Genomic DNA, 23,166 nt, shown 5'->3' with positions numbered 1-23,166 from the left:
ATGTAGGAGGTCAGCTAGAAGGACAAGAGGCAGGCCGGGCCTCAGGGAGCATCATGGAGGCCTCCTGGGTAGCAGAGGGGTAGCATGTGACTGAAGGGGTGAGGCAGGCAGGCACTGCCCGAGACTGGCCAGACCCCCTCCGTTCTGCTGGCATCTGCAGGGTATACAGATCCTTTCGTCAGGCACCTGGGGCCGCCTGGCATGATGGTTCTGATTAAGGTGGATGATGGGACTTAGGAGAAGGTACTCCCAGGTGACTATGATGTGCACCCGATTAAGAAACACTGATTGGGCCAGGCGCGGAGGCTCACACCTGTAATCCCAGCACTTTGGGAGGCCGAGGCAGGCAGATCACTTGAGATCAGGAGTTCGAGTCCAGACTGGCCAACATGGTGAAACCCCGTCTCAACTGAAAATAGAAAAATTAGGGCTGGAAGCGGTGGCTCACGCGTGTAATCCCAGCACTTTGGGAGGCCAAGGTGGGTGGATCACCTGAGGTCAGGAGTTCGAGACCAGCCTGGTCAACATGGCAAAACCCCATCTCTACTAAAAATACAAAAATTAGCCAGGTATGGTGGCATGTTCCTGTAGTCCCAGCTACTAGCGTGGCTGAGGCAGGAGGATCGCTTGAACCTGGGAGGCAGAGGTTGCAATGAGCCAAGATTGTGCCACTGCACTCTAGCCTGGGCAACAGAGCAAGACTCCGCCTCAAAAAAAATCAAAAAAGAAAGAAAAAGAAAAATTGGCCTGGCATGGTGGTGCACGCCTGTAGTCCTAGCTACTTGGGAGTCTGAGGTGGGAGGATCGCTTCAGCCCAGGAGGCAGAGGTTGCAGTGAGTCAAAGTCACACCACTGTGTTCCAGGCTGGGTGACAGAGCAAGACTCTGTCTTAAAAAGAAAAAGAAAAAGAAACTGATTGGCCGGGTGTGGCGGCTCACGCCTCTAATCCCAGCAGTTTGGGAGGCCTAAATGGGAGGATTGCTTGAGTCCAGGAGTTTGAGACCAACCTGGGCAACATAGTGAGACCTTGTCTCTACAAAAGGTTTTTTTCTCCTATCCAAGTACTAACCAGGCCTTCTGAGATCAGGAAAGATCAGGCGTGTTCAGGGTGGTATGGCCATAGACCAAAAAGTTTTTTCTAAAATTTAGCAGGGCATGGTAGTAGGCACTTGTAGTCCCAGCTACACAGGAGGCTGAGGCTGGAGGATCACTTGAGCCCAAGAGTTTAAGGCTGCAGTGAGCTATGATTATGCCACTGTACTCCTGCCTGGATGACAGAATGAGACCCCAACTCTTTTTTTCCTTTTTTTTTTTTCCAAGACAGAGTCTTGCTCTGTCACCCAGGCTGGAGTGCAGTGGCATGATCTCACTCACTGCAACCTCCGCCTCCTGGGTTCAAGTGATTCTCCTGCCTCAGCTTCCCAAGTAGCTGGGATTACAGGCTCCTGTCACCACACCCAGCTATTTTTTGTATTTTTAGTAGAGATGGGGTTTCCCCATGTTGGCCAGGCTGGTCTCGAACTCCTGACCTCATGATCCGCCCACCTCGGCCCCCCAAAGTGCTGGGATCACAGGTGTGAGCCACTGCTCCCGGCCTTTTTTTTTTCCCAGACAGAGTCTCGCTCTGTCACTCAGGCTGGAGTCAATCTTGCAATCTTGGCTCACTGTAACCTCCACCTCCCGAGTTCAAGCGATTCTCATGCCTCAGCCTCCCGAGTAGCTGGGACTTCAGGCATGCACCACCACACCCAGCTAACTTTCTGTATTTTTAGTAGAGGCGAGGTTTCACCATGTTGTCCAGGCTGGTCTCAAACTCCTGACCTCAAGTGATCCTCCCACCCCAGCATCCCAAAGTGCTGGGATGACAGGCGTGAGTCACTGTGCCTGGTTGAGACTCCATCTCCTAAGAAATAAAAAAGAAGAAAGAAAAAATACCGATCTAATCTTACCTCACCTCATTGTACAGCTGGGAAGCTGAGGCGCAGAGACGCCCAGGGACTTGCCCAGGCCACATAGTGAGTCAGATGCTGTGTAGACCCTGCTGTCAGGACCACCCATCTGAACCATAGACCACCGTGGGTCACAGGGCCCAGTATGGCTGCTCAGCCAGGATAGTGATAGGATTCAGCAAGGCCACGCTACAACCTGGCCTGAGACCCAAGGCCCTGACTCCTGTCAGGACCAGGTTCACCTGGAACTCCAGAGCCTGAGGTGGCACAACCCAGCTAGAAGCCACCTCCTTCCATCAAGAGCTGATCACAAGCCTGGGCCATATAGTGAGACCCCCCACCCCGCCCCACTATCTCTGCAAAAAGTTAAAAATTAGCCAGGCGCAGTGGTGCATACCTGTTGTCCCAGCTACACAAAAGGATGAGGCAGGAGGAGTGCTTGAGGCCGGAAGGTGGAGGCTGCAGTGAGCTGTAATTGCGCCACTGCGCTCCAGCCTGGGCGACAGAGTGAGACCTTGTTTCCAAAAAAAAAAAGAGCCAGTTACAAGGGTCAGGCATGGCACTGAACACACAGATCTGGAGGCGACTTGGTTTGCTCGCAGGTCAAAGGCAGAGATGAGGCTGGGCACGGTGGCTCATGTCTGTAATCCCAACACTTTGGGAGGCTGAGGCAGGGAGGCAGGTGGATCACCAGAGGTCAGGAGTTCAAGACGAGCCTGGCCAACATGGTGAAACCCTGTCTCTACAAAAAAAAAAAAAAAAAATTAGCTGGGGGTGGTGGTGGGCACCTGTAATCCCAGACACTCAGGAGGCTGAGGCAGGAGTAAACCCAGGAAGCGGAGGTTGCAATGAGCCGAGATGGCACTACTATACTCCAGCCTGGGCAACACAGCCAGGCTCTGTCTCAAAAAAAAAAAAAAAAAAAAAAAAACATGGCAGAGACATAGAAGGCCACATGAAGGTCTCAGAAGGATTTGGGACAGATGCCCAGAGGGTGGATACTGTCACCCACATCCACCACTCCCTCCAATGTGGCCATCTCTCATGGTGACTCAAGGATGACCACAGCCCATGGACCAGTCTGAGACAGAGGGTGGGGCAGCCTCTGACTTCTTTTTCATGTGGAATCTCCCACAAAATTCCCTCTGACTCAGAGCCTGGGCTCCTCCTGCCTCCAGGGTCTTCTCTTTCCCAGGGTCTCTATGCCACATCACAGACCCCTAGTTTCTGACTTTTCTCCAGTTGAAGAGACATTTGCCCCATGGACCTCGCCTGCCCTTACTCTGTGTCATTAAGACCCTTCTGGTGAGCTGAGTACAGTGGCTCACACCTGTAATTCCAGCACTTTGGGAGGCTGAAGCAGGAGAATTCTTTGAGCCCAGGAGTTCAAGACCAGACTGGGCAACATAGAGAGACCTCGTCTCGACAAAAAATTAGCCAGGCAGGGTGGTGTGCACCTGTAGTCCCAGTTACTCGGGAGGCTGAGGCAGGAGGATCACTTGAGCTTGGGAAGTGGAGGTTGCAGTGAGCTAAGACCACACCACTGCACTCCAGCGTGGGCGACAGAGTGAGACCTTGTCTCAAAAAGACAATAAAAGCCCTTCTTCATTGGGCTGGGCGAGGTTTCCATGCAGTAACCCATCCAATCAGGACATGCCGCTCAGAGTTTTACATCTTCATCTCAAGTGAATTCAGCAACCGCAGAACACCTGCTCCGTGCTGGGCCAGGTGCTGGGTTCTTGTATGCATGCGGTGCTTTCTGAGTCTCACCTCACACTGGTTTCCCCATTTGACTCAGAGAGGTTCATCGGTTTTCCCAAATTCACACAGTGATAATAGTAAGTGGCCACAGGGAAATTTGAACTTAGGACTTCTCATTCCAAACCAGAGTTTCTTTCCCTGGGGCACTGCCTGTCTACTTGGACCTGTGAACTCTCCACTCAGGGCCACCATACATCAGTGATAACCATAGCAATACAATTTTTAAATATTTTAATAGAGACAGGGTCTCACCATGTTGCCCAAGCTGGTCTCTAACTCCTGACCTCAGTCAATCCAGCCACCTTGGTCTCCCAACATGCTGGGATTACCAGTGTGAGCCACTGCACCCAGTCCCAGGTCCTCTTTATACCCTCCCTGGACCACCTAGCCTGCAGGCCCAGCCTCCCCAGAACTCCCAGAGCCTCTCCCGGGGCCCCACATCCCCTCCCAGCCTTAAAGAGCCCAGGAAAGAATGTGGCCTCTGGAGTCACACAGACTTGGCCTTGGAGAAAGTCCTTTAACAGCCCTGCCCCTTCGGGTGCTCATGAGTGAAATGTGAATAGGATTTTAGAGGGTTGCTGGGAGGATCCCAGGAGACAATGTGCAAAGCATTTAGCACAGTGCCCAGCATCCAGAAAATACTCAGAGACTGAGAATGTGATTAATATTGTTGCCACGAGTCAGGCACGATGGCTCATGGCTGTAATCTCAGCATCTGGGGAGGCTGAGGCAGGAGGATGGCTTGAGGTTGGGAATTTGAAACCAGCCTGGGCAACATAATGATACAAAAATACAAAAAGTTAGCCAGGCGTGGTGGTGCACACCTATAGTCCCAGCTACTCGGGAGCCTGAAGTGGGAAGATTGCTTGAGCCCAGGACTTGGAGGCTGCAGTGAGCTACAATTGCACCACTGTACTCCAGCCTGGACAACAGAGTGAGACCTTAAAAAACAATATAGGCCAGGTTTGATGGCCCATGCCTATAATCCCAGCACTTTGGGAGGCCGAGGTGGATGGATCACTTGAGGTCAGGAGTTCAAGACCTGCCTGCCCAACACAGTGAAACCCCATCTCTACTAAAATACAAAAAATTAGCCGGGCGTGGTGGCAGATGCCTGTAATCCCAGCTACTCGGGAGGCTAAGGCAGTAGAATCGCTTGAACCCAGGAGGTGGAGGTTGCAGGGAGCCAAGATCGCGCCACTGCACTCCAGGCTGGGTGACAGAGCAAGACTCTATCTCAAAACAAAACAACAACAACAACAACAAACAGAGAGAGGACCTAGGGCCTGAGGGGTGAGTTTGCTGGGGAGGAGAAGGGACACCTGGGAATGAGGATGCAGTGTTAACGAAGGCAGGCAGGCCAGCAAGAGCAGGAGGCCGGGGAGAGTGGGCCCTCGGGCTTGCTTTGGGAAGGAGGCTGGACAGGTGGGCTCTGGACAGGTGAGCCCTGACCCCCAGGGGATCAGGAGCCTGAAATCCTGAAAGGGGGACTCGAAAACTTAAGACAGAACACTTTTCCAGAGAGCTCAGGAGGCTGAGACAGAAAACCCTCAGCTTCCAGCATCAACAGGCTTTTCCCCTCCTTCTAGCCAAAGACAGCAGCATTCCCAAGCACAAGAGAAAGCGGGTCTCGGAAGGAAATTCCATCTCCTCTTCCTCCTTGTCTTCCTCTTCCTCATCCTCTAACCCGGATTCAGTGGCATTGGCCAATCAGATCTCACTCATGGTAAAGTTGCACAGATTTGGACTCCAGCCCTCTTCTCTGTGACCCTCCCCCCTCAGTCAGGCAGGGCCGTCTACTCTGGATGTGGGCCCAGGGGATGGGGAGGCATTGGGCTTTGAGGGGGGACCTTCTGGCCTTAGGGGTTATAGATGCATCCACCCGTCTCACCCAAGAGGTAGCCCATCCTTCTCACGGGGTACTCACAGGCACTCAGGCAGGAATTCACATCCCCGCTGGGCAGATGGGCCAGCGGAGGTCCAGGGAGGGACCTGCCCATGCCCTTCAGCCATGCCAGAGCTGGAGACATGAAAAGAAATGTCACTGGCCAGGCGCGGTGGCTCACACCTGTAATCCCAGCACTTTGGGAGGCCAAGGTGGGTGGATTACCTGAGGTCAGGAGTTTGAGACCAGCCCGGCCAACATGGTGAAACCCCATCTCTACTAAAAATACAAAAATTATCCCAGCATGGTGGTGCACGCCTGTAATCCCAGCTACTAGGGAGGCTGAGGCAGGAGAATCACTTGAACCCGCGAGGCGGAGGTTGCGGTGAGCCAAGATCATGCCATTGCACTCCAGCCTGGGCAACAAGAGCAAAACTCCATCTCAAGACAAATAAATAAATTAATTAAATTAAATTAAATTAAAAAAAAAAAAAAGAAAACAGGCTGGGCATAGTGGCTCACACCTCTAATCCCAGCACTTTAAGAGGCCAAGGCAGGTGGATCACCTGAGGTCAGGAGTTTGAGACCAGCCTGACCAACATGGAGAAACCCCATCTCTACTAAAAATACAAGATTAGCTGGGCATAGTGGTACATGCCTGTTATCCCAGCTACTGGGGAGGCTGAAACGGGAGAATTGCTTGAACCTGGGAGGCAGAGGTTGCAATGAGCCAAGGCTGCACCACTGCACTCCAGCCTGGGCGACAAGAGTGAAACTCTGTATCAGAAAAAAAAAAAAAAAAATTGGCCAGGCACGGTGGCACATGCCTGTGGTTCCAGCTACTTGGGAGGCTGGGGTAGGAGGACTGCTTGAGCCCAAGGGGATTGAGGGTGCAGTGAGCCAAGATCATGCCATTGCACTCCAGCCTGGGCAAGAGAATGAGACTCCATCTCAAAAATAAATAGGCTGGGTGTGGTGGCTCACACCTGTAATCCTAGCACTTTGGGAGGCCGAGGCAGGTGGATCACTTGAGGTTCAGGAGTTCAAGACCAGCCTGGCCAACATGGCAAAACCCCATCTCTACTAAAAATAGAAAAATTAGCCAGGCATGGTGGCCGGTGCCTATAATCCCAGCTACTCGGGAGGCTGAGGCAGGAGACTCGCTTGAACCTGGGGGGCCAAAGTTGCAGTGAGCCGAGATTGCGTCACTGCACGCTAGCCTGGGCAAAAGAGTGAAACTCCATCTCAAAAAAATAAAAAATATCAAATATAAATAAATAACCTCTGAGAAAAGCCCCTCCAAAAGCAGAGCTAAGCATTTTGGGTTCGTTCCGCATCACCTGGAGTCCTAGCCCAGTCCCTTTGTCACTCTCTCTAGCAATGACCAATGTACATGGTGGACTATGCTGGCCTGAACGTGCAGCTCCCCGGACCTCTTAACTACTAGACCTCAGTACTGAATCAGGACCTCACTCAGAAAGACTAAAGGAAATGTAATTTATGTACAAAGTGTATATTCGGATATGTATCGATGCCTTTTAGTTTTTCCAATGATTTTCACACTATATTCCTGCCACCAAGGCCTTTTTTTTTTGAGACGGAGTCTCGCTCTGTCGCCCAGGCTGGAGTGCAGTGGCGCAATCTCGGCTCACTGCAAGCTCGGCCTCCCGGGTTCCCGCCATTCTCCTGCCTCAGCCTCCCGAGTAGCTGGGACTACAGGCGCCCACAACCGCGCCCAGCTAATTTTTTGTATTTTTAGTAGAGACGGGGTTTCACCGTGGTCTCGATCTCCTGACCTTGTGATCCGCCCGCCTCGGCCTCCCAAAGTGCTGGGATTACAGGCGTGAGCCACCACGCCCGGCAGGCCTTTTTAAATAAGTAAAAAAAAGAAAGAAAAAGTGCTGCCTTTACTTTTATGGTCACTGTTTCACATTCTCGTTTGGATCGCAGCCGCAGCTGTCACTGGGGACAAGGTCGGGAAACGCAGCTCAGGTGCCCTGCCCTCTTCCTCATCACAGCAGAGGTAGTGTCCAGGAAGCCCTCAGAGCTCTTTGTGCTCCTGGGAGCATGTGACATCAAGAAGAAAAGCCACGGAAGGAAAATGTGCCATGGGGCCGGGCATGGTGGCTCACGCCTGGAATCCCAGCACTTTGGGAGGTTGGTGGCTCACGCCTGGAATCCCAGCACTTTGGGAGATCGAGGTGGGTGGATTGCTTGAGGTCAGGAGTTCGACCTCGTTGGGCTGTAATATTGATGTTTTGGGAGGCCAAGGTGGAGGATTGCTTGAGACCAGAAGTTTGAGACCAGGCTAGGCAACACAGTGGAACCCTTTCTCTAGAAAAATTTAAATGTGGCTCACACCTGTAATCCCAGCACTCTGGGAGGCTGAGGCGGGTGGATCACCTAAGGTCAGGAGTTTGAGACTAGCCTGGGCAACATAGGGAGACCCTATCTGTACAAAAATACAAAAATGAGGCCGGGCACGGTGGCTTACGCCTATAATCCCAGCACTTTGGGAGGCCGAGGCAGGTGGATCACCTGAGGTCAGCAGTTCAAGACCAGCCTGGCCAACATGGTGAAACCCCGTCTCTACTAAAAATACAAAAATTAACCAGGCGTGGTGGCGGGTGCCTGTAATCCCAGCTACTCAGCAGGCTGAGGCAGGAAAATTGCTTGAACCTGGGAGGCAGAGGTTGCAGTGAGCTGAGACCACGTCATTGTACTGCACCTGGGGCAACAAGAACGAAACTCCGTCTCAAAAAAACCAAAAAAAACAAAACAAAAAACACAAAATTAGCCAGGCATGGTGGTGCGCACATCTGGAGTCCAGCTACTCAGGAGGCTGAGGCATGAGGAGGTTTGATTGCTTGAGTACAGAAGGTTGAGATTGTAGTGAGTCGTGATTACACCACTGCACTCCAGCCTGGATAACAGAGCAAGACCCTATCTCAAAAACAAAAACAACAACAAAAAAAGTGTTAAATATGGTAAATGTCAGAGAGGGAGGGGCCCATCCCGGTGAAGCACTGTGGCTGGATGGGAGGCATTTTCAAAAAGGGGTTTGGAGACCAGGCGCAGTGGTTTACGCCTGTAATCTCAGCACATTGGGAGGCCAAGGTGTGCAGATTGCCTGAGGTCAGGAGTTCGAGACCAGTCCAGCCAACATGATGAAACCCCATCTCTACTAAAAATGCAAAAAAATTAGCTGGGTGTGGTGGCGTGCGACTGTAATTCCAGCTACTTGGAAGGCTGAGGCAGGAGAATTGCTTGGACCCAGGAGGCAGAGGTTGCAGTGAGCTGAGACTGCACCATTACACTCCAGCCTGGGCAACAAGAGTGAAACTCCATCTCAAAAAAAAAGGGGGGGCGGTGGGGGCAGGACAAGTATTCTTTTTTCAGAGGCAAGGTCTTTCTGTGTCCCCAGGCTGGAATGCAGTGGCACGATCACATCTTCCTGCAGCCTCAAACTCCTGGGCTCAAGCAATCCTCCTGCCTCAGCCTCCAGAGTAGCTGGGGCTACAGGTGTGAGCCACCACGCCCAGCCAATTTTTTTATTTTTTTGTGTAGATGGAGTCTTGCTATGTTGCCCAGGCTGGCTTCAAACTCCTGGGCTCAAGCCATCCTGCTGCCCCAGCCTCCCAGAGTGCTGGGATTAGAGGCGTGAGCCACCATGCCCAACCTGGAATGATTTTGGATAGAGCTCTGGATACCTGACAGGCAGAGTGACGGGTCCCAGCTGGGTCTTAGAAAGACCACTTTAGGGGCAGGTGGGAAATTGAAGGAAGGGACCAGACTAAAGGCAGAAAGACAAGTCACAAGAGCGTGGCAGGCATCCAAGACTTGGCACCCAGTCCCTGCTCATTGAGTCAACACATATTTACTGAGCCCTGCCCTTCTGGCTGGGAGGCCAAGCAGCTGAGTGTCCTCACTGGGGAAGCAGCTGCCAGGGAGCACAAAACAGAGTAAGGCTCATGCGGTGGCTCAGGCCTGTAATCTCAGTGCTTTGGGAGGCCAAGGTGGGAGGATCACTTGAGGCCAGGAGTTCGAGACCAGCCTAGGCAACATAGTGGAACCCTTTCTCTAAAAAATTTTAATTAGCTAGGTATGGTGGTGTGTGCCTGTGGTCCCAGCTACTCTGGAGGCTGAGGCAGGAGGACTGTTTGAGACCAGGAGTTTGACACTGCAGTGAGCCGTGACACTGCTCTTGAGCATGGGCCACAGAGCAAGACCCTGCCTCTGAAAAAACAAAGCAGGGGACCTCACCTAATGCAGAAAGTAGGAAGAGTCCTAGAAGCTGAGGCTTGAAGAGCAAGTGAGGCTTTGGGGGCACAAAGAGAGGAGGGCTGAGGCAGGTGGGTGTTTGAGAGGAGAGCCATGTGGGCAAAAACGGAGCTGGACAGGGACTTCGTGCATTCCAGGAATAAGAAGGTGTCACCACAGTAGACACAGGGTGGCTGGAGGTGACATGTCGGGGCAGGTGCAGACTCGGTCAAGGTTCCCGAGGACGCTCAGCACATGGTGCTGGGCTGAAGTGGTGGGCAGAGGCGGACATCCAGCCCGGGTTACGTCTGCCCAGCCATGCACTCTGGGACAGAGCTGCGTCCTTTTACTCACTGACCCATGTAGAAGGCCTCATAAGCTGGGCCAAGGCAATTTCCAGAGGGCAAATGAGACCCACAACAGGAAGTACCTGGGGGAGAGCCAGGCCTAGGTCTGCATTTTGGAAGGGTGCCCCTGCCCGCTGAGAGACATTGGAGAAGGAAGGGAGGAATAAATCGGAAGACCACGTGGGAGGCTCCAAAAGAAGGTAGCAGTGGAGGCCAGGCGCAGTAGCTCATGCCTGTAACTCCAGCACTTTGGGAGGCTGAGGTGGGTGGATCACCTGAGGTCAGGAGTTCGAGACCAGCTTGGCCAACATAGCGAAACCCCATCTCTACTAAAAAATACAAAAATTAGCCGGGCATAAGGCTGAGGCAGGAGAATCTCTTGAACCCAAGAGGCAGAGGTTGGCAGTGAGCTGAGATCGCACCACTGCACTCCAGCCTGGGCGACAGAGCAAGACTCTGTCTCAAACAAAAAAAAAAGAGAGAGAGAGAGAGAGAAATGGCAGTGGTTTGGGCCAGGTGGAGAAAATAACTAGAGGGTCAGCCAATCAGATGGACCAGGGGTTCTGGAGAGTCAGGGGTCAGGGTGGCCCCAGGATCTGGCTCTAACCATCCACCCAGGGCCCAGAATGAGGCCTGTGGCTTGGAGGGACTGAGTTCTGAGTCAATGAGGAAATGGTCTGAGGAAATGGTCTGAGTTCTGAGGAAATGGTCAAAACTTTAGTCCAGGGCTTTTGCAAGCCCTCAGGGTCAGTCTCATCCATGCCCAGAGCTGGGAGGAAGGCTCCATCCCAGCCCTCCAGACCATGCTTCCTCCTGGAAAGATGCTAGAAACCACGTGCCTGGCACAGCCACCCCTCTCTCCACTAGTGCAAACCCCCCACCCAGTCAGCTGCCAGCCTCACCCTCCTCCCTCCCACCTCCTAGTGGCTCCCAGTGCCACCAGGCACCTCCACTCCACCATCAGCTCCTGCCCTGGGCCAGGCCCACTTTTTCCACTCCAGGATGGGGGCAGGGGTGACCTCCTAAAATGGCCACTACCTCCAAGCAGAAACTCCCTATGAAGTCAAGATGATCTGAAGAGTCCTTGCAGCTGTCACCTAGCCTTCAACCCTCACATCCTGTAACCTATCCCTCACCCATGATCCTGTGACTCTGGATTTAAAATCTGTTTTGCTTTCCTTGCACCAAGTGCAAGCATCTAGGCACGGCATTCCAAGCGCCTCGCAGGGCGTAGGGGTCCCCAGTCTTCTGTCCCACCGTTCCGTCCCCAGGGAGCGGACCACCTGGCGCCCCCTCCCGCCCGCCACCGCCCGCTGGCGCCTGTCGGTCGTCTAGACCTGCCGCCCCCACTCCACCGCTCAGATCCACGGCCAGAGCCAGAAGTGGCTCCTGCCTGGCCGGGAGCGGCGAGGCTGAGACTGTGCCCGCGGGCACTGCCATCCCATGCATGGAGAGGCGCAGAGATCGGGGGTAGGGCCCAGGGAACCCAATCCTCCTTCATCGCACAGAGGCCCACGAAGCTTCCCATCTGTTCTTTCAGGCTCACTGTGCAGATGGCGTGCAATTAAGTGGGTAGGTGCAGCAAACCCTTGTGTCCTCCTGCTTCCCTAAAGGCAGAGGATTGAGCCACTGCACTCCAGCCTGGGCAACACAGTGAGACCCTATGTCTTAAAGAAAGGGCAGAAGTGGGGACCCCTCTCCCACCCCCTTCCCCTGCTCCAAGCCAAAGCCTTTGAAGCAAGAGGTTGCCTCCTGTGAGTTTCCCCCAGTCCCTGGGGGCCTGGGCTTTGGGAGGTGTGTCCAGGCAGAGGACAGAGGTCTCCTACAAAGGGCCGCTGTTCCCTTCGCCCACCCTGCGCCCGCCCAGCCCCTTATCCGATGGGAAAGCCTTACCGACTCTTCCTCACAGAAGCGCCCAGATGCTGTTTATGCAACCTCTCCAGAATCTCCGTGTACTGTACTTCTTAAAAAGTGATTTGATTCAAAGCACTCATTCTTTAATTAAACTTCATTTAGCTGCCATCTGTCTCGGTTCGAAATGGCTTCGTGTTTTGCAACTCTAAATGAGAATTGTTATTGGATTAAACACATCCCCACAAAAAATCACAAAACATGTTCAAAAGTAATAAATGAAGGATGGTTAGGAGCTACATCTTAAACGTTCTAATTGCCAGGGAATGTATTCTGGTGGGCACACAATCATTTTATATACAAATATTTGTATAAAAATCTGGTATCAATGAAAAGATCAAGATTATAGAAAATGCTGGAATTATATCTGACTAAAAACAATAATAAAGCAATAATTGGCGCAGGGAAGGGCCACAAAACGAGAGGGGGCACCTGCTCCCCTCAGGCCACCCTCCCGCACCGCCCAGGTGCCTAGTTTGGTACACTCAGGGGAAGATGGTCCTGAGCTCTCCTGGCTGAGGCTTCCAATGGCTCTGCGAGGTACCTCTTTTTATGGAACCAAAGCATTATTTATCTTCATTATTATTACTTTTTTTTTTTTTTTTTTTTAAAGAGACAGTGTCTCGGCCAAATGAGGTGGCTCACACCTGTAATCCCAGCACTTTGGGAGGCCGAGGTGGGCGGATTACGAGGTCAGGAGTTCAAGACCAGCCTGGCCAACATGGCAAAACCGCATCTCTACTGAAAATATAAAAATTAGCCGGGCACGGTGGCGGATGCCTATAATCCCAGCTACTCGGGAGGCTGAGGCAGGAGAATCGCTTGAAACCAGAAGGCAGAGGTTGCAGTGAGTGGAGATTGGGCCACTGCACCCCAGCCTGGGCAACAGAGTGAAACTCCATTTCAAAAAACAAAGAGAGAGACAGAGAGAGGGTCTCTTTGTGTGGCCCAGGCTGGAAAGCAGTGGCTCGATCATAGCTCACTGCACCTTGGAGCTCCTGGGCTCAAGTGATTCCCCCCGCTTCAGCCTCCCAACTGGCTGGGACCACAGGCACATACCACCACGCCCAGCTATTTTTTTTCATTTATTGTAAAGACAGAATCTCGCTATGTTGCCCAGGCTGGTCTCAACCTCCTGGCCTCAAGGAATCCTCCCACTTAGGACTCCCAAAATGCTGGGATTACAGGTGTGAGCCATTGCACTTGGCCCCTGCCCTGTAATTTTTAAATTTCATCTTATTCTTAAAACTCATAGCTGGGCATGATGGTGGGCATCCAGCTACTAAGTCCCAGCTACTAAGGAGGCCAAGGCAGGAGGCTCACCTGAGCCCAGGGATTCAAGGCTGCAATGAACTATAATTGTGCCACTGTACTCCAGCCTGGGTGACAGAGCAATACACTATCTCAAGTAAATAAATATCATTTTATTAATATCAAGTATAATACTTTTTTTTTTTTTTTGAGGTGGAGTCTATTCAGTCACCCAGGCTGGAGTGCAGCATTGGGATCTTGGCTCACTGCAACCTCCACCTCCCAGGTTCAAGTGATTCTCCTGCCTCAGCCCCCAAAGCAGTTGGGATTACAGGCTCGCGCCACCACGCCCGGCTAATTTTTGTATTTTTAGTAGAGACGAGGTTTCACCATGTTGGCCAGGCTGGGCTTGAACTCCTGACCTCAAGTGATCTGCCTGTTTCAGCCATCCAAAATGCTGGGATTACAGGTGTGAGCCACTGCACCCAGCCTATAATACCTTATTTTCTGTGTCATTATTTTCTGGTTGTCTGCCTGCTTTATGCTTTATGGTGTCAGGGACTGTGTTCATTTCATCCAATGTTCTATCCTAGTGCCTACATCCAGGACATACAAGTTACTCACTAGATGTGAGCCAGTTGGATGAAAGAATACAAACTACACCGATCTCCTAGAAAATAAGAGAGCCCTTAAATCTTTTTTTTTTTTTTTTTTTTTTTGAGACAGGGTCTCACTCTGTCACTCAGCTGGAGTGCAGTGGCATGCTCCTAGCTCATTGCAGCCTCCCACTCCCAGACTCAAGTGATCCTCCCTCCACAAAAGCAGTTTTGTTTTTTGTTTTTTTTTTAAAGCAGGCTGGGATTACAGGCATGAGCCACCACGCCCGGCCCATTATGCAAGAACTTTTGTGTGTTCTGTTAATCCTCACAGGCCTGCAAAGTAAATATTATTTCTTCACTTCACAAATGAAGAATCTGAGGTTCAGGAAGATGAAGGGCTGAGTCCAGGGTTATACAACTAGAAAAGATGAAGCACCAAGTTTGACTTCAGAGGAGACCGCCAGACTGAGAGACTCAGGCCCGAGTACTGCCCCAGGTGAACCCTGCAACTTGGGGCTAGGCAGAGCTTGTCTTCCAGTTTTCCCTCATGTGTTTGAAAGAGAGTAACAGAGGTACATTTGAAAAGAAAAACAGAAATGGGTCCCAACAAGTCAGGTTTGCTCAGACCAGACCTCCTCTGCACAGGAAAAGGACATCAATAAAGATCCAAGCTGGAAAGACCAGAGAAATATGTGCACACACACACTCACCCACACACATACACACAGGCACACACACTTTTTATTTTTTTAGTAGAGACAGAGGTCTCACTATGTTGCAGGCTGGTCTCAAACTCCTCGACTCAAGTGACCTCCCAAAATGCTGGGATTACAGGCATGAACCTCTGTGCTCAGGCTGCTTTAAAAAAAAAAAAAAACAAACTGCTTTTGTGGTGGTTTGTTTGTTTGTTTGTTGTTTTGAGACGGAGGTCTCACCTTGTTCCCTAGGCTGGAGTGCAGTGGCGCAATCTCCACTCTGCAACCTCCGCCTCCTGGGTTCAAGCGATCTCTTGTCTCAGCCTCTGAGTAGCTGAAATTACAGGCGCCCGCCACCCCACCCAGCTAATTTTTGTATTTTTAGTAGAGACAGGGTTTCATGTTAGCCAGGTTGGTATCAAACTCCTGACCTCAAGTGATCTGCCTGCCTCGGCCTCCCAAAGTGTTGGGATTACAGGGAGGAGCCACTGCACCTGGCAAAAAAAAACACATTAATTAGGGCTGGGTGCCGTGGCTCCCACCTGTAATCCCGGCACTTCAGGAGCCCAAGGTGGGAAGGAGGATTCCTTGAGGCCAGCAGTTCAAGAGCAGCCTGGGCAATGTAGCCAAATCCCATCTCTACAAAAAAATAAATGAGCCAGGCGTGGTGGTGTGTGCCTGTAATCCCAGCTACTCGGGAGGCTGAGGCAGGAGGATCACTTCAGCTTGGGAGGTAGAGGCCACGGTAAGCCATGATCGCATCATTGCATTCCAGTCTGGGTGACAGAGCAAGACTTTGCCTCAAAAACACATGCCAAAAACAAAACAAAAAACAAAAAAACACCAAAACTGTCAATTAGAGGTGCTGCCACAATCCCAATAATAGCACAGTGTTTGACTCACAGTTATTAAGAAGTTGGCACTTGAAAAATAAAACGAAGCAGTGAGAAGACATTCTCCTCCCCAGTTCTTAACTGCCCGTTCCTGCTTAAGTACAGCCGTGCGAGCCTCCACTCCCTCCAGGAGGAAACCCACAGGCGTGAGTCTGGGATCGGAGACCCAGACCTGACCCCAATAGCTCTCTTTCCTGTCCCCTAGGGAGCCTTGGGTTCCAGCCAAACCAGGCCACCGCCCCCACTCACCAGTCTCAGATCATTCTAGAGCCTCTCACACCTCCAGGCCTTTTGCCTGGCTGGTTCTTGCCTTTCCTTTGCCTGGCCTTGATCCAGCTGAAATGTCTTCTGTCCCCTGAAGCCTTCCCCAGCGGCCCAGGCCCAGGAGGCGCTCTCAGAGCCAAGTCACACAATGTGTCATTGTCCCTGCAGAAATGATTCATTGAACACACAGCTTGAAACACAAGCTCATGATACCGCCGTCTAAATACCTCCCGAGCAAAAAGAATGTTTTCTTTTTTTATTCTTCCTTTGTGTATGTATGTGTGTTTGTGTGAGAGACAGGGTCTCACTCAGTTGCCCAGGCTGGAGTGCAGTGGGGCCATCATAGCTCACTGCAGCCTCAACCTCCTGGACTCAAGCCATCCTCCCACCTCAGCCTTCCAAGTAGCTGGGACTACAGACACGCACCACTGTGCCCAGATAATTTTTTTTTTTAATGGAGTTTTGCTCTTGTCCAGGCTGGAGTGCAATGGCGCAATCTCAGCTCACTGCAACCTCCACCTCCCAGGTTCATGATTCTCCTGCCTCAGCCTCCCGAGTAGCTGGGACTACAAGCTCTGCCACCACGCCTGGCTAATTTTTTGTATTTTTCTTAGAGACAGGGGTTCTCCATGTTGGTCAGGCTGGTCTTGAACTCCCGACCTTAGGTGATCCTCCCACTTCAGCCTCCCAAAGTGCTGGGATTACAGGCGCGAGCCATCGCACCCAGCCCACCCAACCTTTTTGGTTTTATTTGAGACAAAGTCTCACTCTCACTCTGTCACCCAGGCTGGAGTGCAGTGGTGCAATCTCGGCTTACTGTGACCTCCACCTCCCGGGTTCAAGCGATTCTCCTGCCTCAGCCTCCCAAGTAGCTAGAATTACAGGCACCTATCACCACACCCACCTAATTCTTGCATTTTTAGTAGAGACGGGATTTCACCATGTTGGCCAGGCTGGTCTCAAACTCCCGACCTCAAGGGATCTGCCTGCCTCAGCCTCCCAAATTGCTGGAATTACAGGCATAAGCCACCACGCCCGGCCGCAGCTAATATTTTTTTAATGTTTTATAGAGACAGGAGTCTCACTATGTTGCCAGTCTGGTCTCTAACTCCTGGCCTCAAGGGATCCTCCCGCCTTGGCCTCCCAAAGTGCTAGGATTCCACATGTGAGTCACCACACCTGGCCCAGAATGCTCTTTTCTTCTTCACAGGCTTCAGGCTTCATGCTCAGAACAGAGTCTCACTCTGTCACCCAGGCTGGAGTGCAGTGGTGTGATCTTGGCTCACTGCAACCCCTGCCTCTCGGGTTCAAGCAATTCTCCTGCCTCAGCCTCCCAAGTAGCTGGAACTACAGGCATGCAACACCATGCCTGGCTAATTTTTGTATTTTTATTTTATTTATTTATTTTTGGAGATGGAGTCTTGCTGTCACTCAGGCTAGAGTACAGTGGCGCCACCTCAGCTCACTATAACCTCTGCCTCCTAGGTTCAAGCTATTCTCCTACCTCAGCCTGCAGAGTAGCTGGGATTACAGGTGCCCGCCACCTTGCCCAACTAATTTTTGTATTTTTAGTAGAGACGGGGTTTCACCATGTTGGCCAGGCTAGTCTCAAACTCCTGACCTCATGATCCACCTGCCTCAGCCTCCCAAAGTGGGGCATGAGCCACCTCATCTGGCCGACCCCATCTCTAACATAAAAATTTTTTTACACTGGTAGGGCGTTTGGGAGAAGATTAGGTCATGAGGGTGGAGCCCTCATGAATGGGATTAGTGCCCTTATAAAAGGGACCTGTGGAAGTTTGTTTGCCCATTCCGTCATATGAGGACATGTGAGAAGGGACCATCTATGAGAAACGGTTCCCTTACCAGACACCAAATCTGCCAGCACTTTGATCTTGGACTTCCCACCTTCCAGAACTGTCAGAAACTGGCCAGGCACAATGGCTCACATCTGTAATCCCAGCACTGTGGGAGGACGAGGCAGGAGGATCACCTGAAGTCAGGAGGACCTAGGGGAGTTTGTCTAAACACTTCTCGAGTCATTTTAGTAGAACAAACCAAATAAAATGGTGCTAAAGGCAAACATTCAATATATTTCATTTTAAACTAAAAAATTAACATATAAAATGTCATGCAGAGCAGACACCATTCTTTTTTTACATATTTACAATTTTACATATTTACTTATCAATATAATTTCTATCTTTACAATTATAAAATTATTTCGAACTGTGGAAAAGTGGTACCCTTTAATTTCCTTGAACATACACTTTGTAGCATTCGTTTTGTCCTTTAAAAGGCAATTATTTACCAAACCACAGTGAATGCCAGAGGAAGCACATAGGAAAATCATGGAGGGAAAAAAGATTGAGACAAAATCTGCACACAAGCCTTAAATGAATCTGTATCAGTAACTCAAATAAATAGTATTTTATTATTAACTAAGCTTCCCCTGCTAGGAAAAACAAAACAAAACAATCCCCATATACTGTACCTTTAAAAATGCTCTGACATTTATAAGCAATTTAGTTACATTCTAGATCCCAATCAGTTCAGTGTAGTAAGGGCTACCTATAATTTAGGCTCAAATAAATACTCTCCATGTAAACTGTGATCATCCTGCACAAACTTGAGGTTGCAGTGGTGGAGGAAGTTTATCATTTTCAATGTTTTCAGAGTCAACAGCTACTAACGGTTGATTTGGAGGCTTAATTTCCAGCGGGTATTTCTCAACAATGTCTTGAACTTCTCTTGTAATTCCATCTGTCCAATCTATGAGGTCTTTTTCCAGTTTCTTGGCTTCATTCATGATCCTTTCTTGTCGTTCATTCAACTGAGACAGGAGATCCAAGTTCTTATACATTTGCTTGACGCCTAAGCAAGCATCAGGAGACCAACTCTCAGCTTCTTGCTTCCTGGGAGAGGTCTGGCCAGACATGTAGCGATCAAAATCCTCCTGACTTAAATTCAAAGACTGGGCGTCTAACTTCTCAATGAAAGCCACGGCACAGCACTACAAGAAGAGGACGTTAATACAGTCATATTAGGAAAGCTACGCACACTCCAATCGATTTGTAAAAATCTTTTGATCACAGAGAATTTAAAATAGAAGCAAAAGTAAACAAAACAAACTCATGAACTTCCGTGTAATTCAGCCTCAAAAATTACCTACTCCTATCCCCGGTCATGCTTCCTGTACACTCCCAGGAGCTCTGGGGCCAATGTCTGGGTGCAGCCTCCCCAGGTACACCATGAAGCCATTCTGTCTGAGTCTTCCCAGACCTGCTATCCCCACCCAGGATATAGTCCCCGAGTGGGTGTGGTTCCTCAAGACACTGGTATGGCACACGGACCTCTGATCCTCAAATAAATATTTTAACATCAAGTGGTTAAAAGAACAGCTCTGAAGCAACAGAACCTGAGTTGACTGTCACCTCTTTCACTTAACAACAACAGTGAGTGACCCTGGGAAAGTTACTTAAGCTCTCTGAGGTTTCTGTACCTGTAACAGAAATACCAGGTATTCTGTTGGGAATGGGGGAAATACCATTCAGGTTTATTGTGAGAATTAACAACATAACACATGTCATGGGCTTCCAAGAGGCCTGCAGTGAGCAATGAATACATGGTAGCAATTATTAGCACAGAAATGCCACTGCAAATGCCCAATTCAACAGACATCTGAGCCGGGTGTGTTGGGTCATGCTTATAATCCCAGCACTTTGGGGGGCCGAGGTGGGAGGATTGCTTGAGACCAGCCTGGGCAACGGTCGGGATAGAAACCTCACCTCTAGAGAAAAGGAATAAAGAAAAAGAAAAATGTGATTCATCCGAGGAGAACGGAAGCGCATGCCCATCTGGCTCATGGTGTGTGTGGAGCTGCTGTGGCCCCTGTGACTGGAGAGAGGAGGTGATTCTAACTCCTCACTTAGGTGAATGGAGACATGGCATGGCCACTAACAGAAATAAAGAATACTGGAAAAGAAACAAACATCTGAAGGGGACGTAGCTCTGAACAAATTATATTTGAGGTGCGATACAAGTGTGAGGTCAAGACAGGTGACACAGAGCTGTGGGTCATCACTGCACAGGTGAGTGACAGCTCTTTGACAGAGGAGATGGTGCAGGAAGAGATGCAGAGACGATGGAGTCCCAGGGAATGACACAATTCAAGGTGGAAGTAGAAGACAGACTTTACAAAGAGACAAGGAAGTAGTGGGATTGTGGAAGCCAAGGAACAACACAAGTTGCAGAACAAAGGACTCATGGAGAGTGCTATGAGAAGCGAAGAAGATCTGTTGGTGATAATAAAGTTGCTATGTAAAATATTCTATTAATATCTGCACTAACACTGAACTGTCTTAGTTTCAAATAATTGATAATGTAACGCCACCAATGCTTCATGATGACAAACTGACATTCAAAGGAGAAATACAAACTCTGTTTGTAGAAGATGTTCAATTACTCGAATACATGGCTTTTCATTTTCAGAACCTGATAGAGGACCAACCCAGAATGTCTGTATTTAAGGATTTAACCCACAGAGTTTCAGATAAAATGCTGCTGCTAAAATACTAAATACAAGATTATGTTTGCTGTGATAAGAGCAATGGTAGAAAGTATTCAACAAAGCACACCAAACAAAAGGGATTTCACCATTTTTTTTTTGAACATGTGATAAGATTATCTGAGGCAACAGCTTCCTAATTATGATTTCCTTAGGTTACTAAATCGAGTGCCCGCGGGGTTTGTCAGCTGGAAACTTTCTACTTTTGCCAGAGCAGTTTCATTGGAGCAGTGGGTGTAGGGGACGAGACAGACTCTGAGTCAGGCAAGAAGAGGATGAAGAGGGAAGGCACAAATGTACTTAAGGCTGCAGGCCAAGGGCCCTAGAAGCTGCTGTGTGTGTGCGAGCCAGCCACCTCTACTGTCAGTGACTGTGGCTATGCTCGAATGCATCCTGGTCCTCCTTCACTTCTCTCACTATCTGCCATGTCTCCACCTTCACACTTCTCAGGGACTTCCAAGTTGTCTGACCCACTCTGGATAAAGAGCTGAATCCAAAAGGCTCTTCCCTCGCAAGCAAGTGTATGTTTCATTTATATTAAGAAATATAAGGCCAGGTGTGGTGGCTCATGCCTGTAATCCCAGCACTGTGGGAGACGGAGGTGGGTGGACTGCTTGAGGCCAGGAGTTCAAGACCAGCCTGGCTAACAAGGTGAAACCCTGTCTCTACTAAAAATACAAACATCAACCAGGCATGGTGGCACATGCCTGTAATCCCAGCTACCTGGGAGGCTGAATCATGAGAATCGCTTGAACCCGGGAGGCGGAGGTTACAGTGAGCTGAGATCACGTCTTTGTATTCCAGCCTGGGCAACAGAGACACTCCATCTCAAAATAAAAAAGATATATGAGTACCTCTAATCTCATTCTACATGGGCCACTTAAACTTTTTTAGTACTACAGATTAAACCACCATGTACCTGGAAGGATGGAAAACAGTGTGAATAAAGGTGAAAGCATCTGATCAAGAGCATTCCCAAGTCCCTCCACCTGCAAATCACCCTCCCGAGATGCTGGTGACTAGAGTAACACGTAGCTGAACACAATGGTGGAGGGTGATGAGTGATGGGGGCAGGTCCAGGTTTGGAGGAACCTGAGGCTTCTACAACTTTTGGAATCTACTTACAGGAAAAGGAAAAAAAGCGACAAATACAAAAGTAGGTATAAATGTGAATACATACTTAGAATCTAGAAATAAATCATGACATATTTCTAGAGATTCATGTACCTGTTTTGAGACATTTTTTGGCAATTTATCAAAAATGCTCCCTATGCATCCTGGCTTCCCCTCCCCATCTCTTAGTTCCTAGGCTTTCAACACAAAAAACCAAGTCCATAAGCTGCCCCAAGGATCCAAATTCATTAGCTTCACAATATATTCAGTTGAAAGCAAATAAGCAGAGTTTACTAGGAAGAAAAAGAAAGAATTCAGGTCAGGAGCAGTGGCTCATACCTGCAATTCCAGCTCTTACGGAGGCTGAGGTGGGCGGACTGCTTGAGCCCAGGAGTATGAGACCAGCCTGGGCAACACAGTGAGACCCCATCTCTAAAAAAAAAAAATTATCCCAGTGTGATGGTGCATGCCTGTGGTACCAGCTACACAGCAGGCTGAGGTGAGAGGATTGCTTGAGCCTGGAGGTCAAGGCTGCAGTGAGCTACGATTGTATCACAGCACTCCAGCCTGGGTGACAGAGTGAGACTCTGTAGAAAAAAAAAATACATAAATAAAAGAAAAAAAAAGGTGGGAAGTATTCAGCCTTATTAACTGATACATAATTAGATACTGTCTTGCCTATAATCAATAACCACTGTAACAACATAATACTTGAAAATCATTTCACATCCTCTGAACTGACCTGTAAAAAAAATCTCAGTATTCAATTCTTAGAACTTGAGAAATAAAACAAAAAAAATCAATCTTAGATCCTCTATAAAAATGAATTAAAGTGCAAGATTTGCCTTCTTCACGGTTGAAGAGGCCCAGCCAAGTGAAGGACTCTTCTACCCAGGACCGTGGGGAGTGATGCCCAACGCATGTCATCTGTTTCCGTAGGACAAACACAAGTTCTGACCAAGTGCTGGGAGGCAGAGTGTCTGTATCACCTGGTCCTTGTGCTCCCTGACACACAGTGAGCTTCCTCAGCCATGCTGCCTTCTCAAACAGGAGCATTTACCTGTCACAGGCCTGAGTCACCTGTCACATCCCCAAAACCACCATCTTCCTAGTCCTTCTCTACAACACCAAGAACTCACTTACTCACCAGATTGGTGAAATAGTAGCCATCCTCTCCAGTCATCAGTCGGCTTGGATTGCAGAAGCGTGTGATATACTGGATATTAGACTGAAGGGGTGGGGGGTCTGTCCTTCAAAACGATGTAGATGAGGGTGGGGAGGAAGTCATCTGCTGACGCTGGCTCGTTCTTGGTGATCTTGATGGCATTGAAGATGTGCTTGCTGCACTTGGTGATGCAGGCCAACTTGTCTCGAGGCACACGCTTGGAATCCATTTCAATGATATCTACAAAGCAGAAAAGACAATATTTCCCATGAAAAAAGAATCACAAAAAAGAAGCAATAGGAAAATCATGTTTTATCTCTAAAGTTATGAAGGAATCCTCACTAACCCCCTTTCCAGGAGTTAACTTAGTGTATATGTGACTTACTAAATATGATCTCATACAGAAAACAGAAACAAGAGCCAGATACTACACAGTGTGCCCTACAAGCACATTTCTCTAATCCTCAGATTATGCAATGGATACTCATATTTTTTTCTTTTTCTTT

The 23,166-nt window shown here is 49.5% G+C and overlaps 1 long non-coding RNA gene and 1 pseudogene across 2 annotated transcripts in view; both read right to left on the bottom strand.

The window, feature by feature from the left end:
- Positions 1-1,294: 1,294 nt before the first annotated feature.
- Positions 1,295-12,261, bottom strand: LOC144339828 (uncharacterized). The gene is made up of 3 exons (XR_013415250.1): positions 12,096-12,261; positions 2,347-2,463; positions 1,295-1,903 (listed from the first exon to the last, which is right to left on the bottom strand). It is a non-coding gene; the product is annotated as an uncharacterized LOC144339828 (long non-coding RNA).
- Positions 12,262-17,888: 5,627 nt separating this feature from the next.
- Positions 17,889-23,166, bottom strand: part of LOC698613 (rab5 GDP/GTP exchange factor-like) — a 48,761-nt pseudogene continuing 43,483 nt past the window's right edge. Inside the window, exons 4-5 of the transcript XR_013415244.1 lie at positions 22,643-22,900; positions 17,889-18,828 (exon numbers count right to left, since the gene is read on the bottom strand). The product of XR_013415244.1 is annotated as a rab5 GDP/GTP exchange factor-like (transcript). The remainder of the gene's footprint in view (positions 18,829-22,642; positions 22,901-23,166) is intronic.

Source organism: Macaca mulatta, chromosome 3 (assembly GCF_049350105.2).
Source record: "Macaca mulatta isolate MMU2019108-1 chromosome 3, T2T-MMU8v2.0, whole genome shotgun sequence".
In the NCBI taxonomy this organism is placed as follows: Eukaryota; Metazoa; Chordata; class Mammalia; order Primates; family Cercopithecidae; genus Macaca; species Macaca mulatta.
This window is presented reverse-complemented; position numbering and strand designations above follow the sequence as displayed.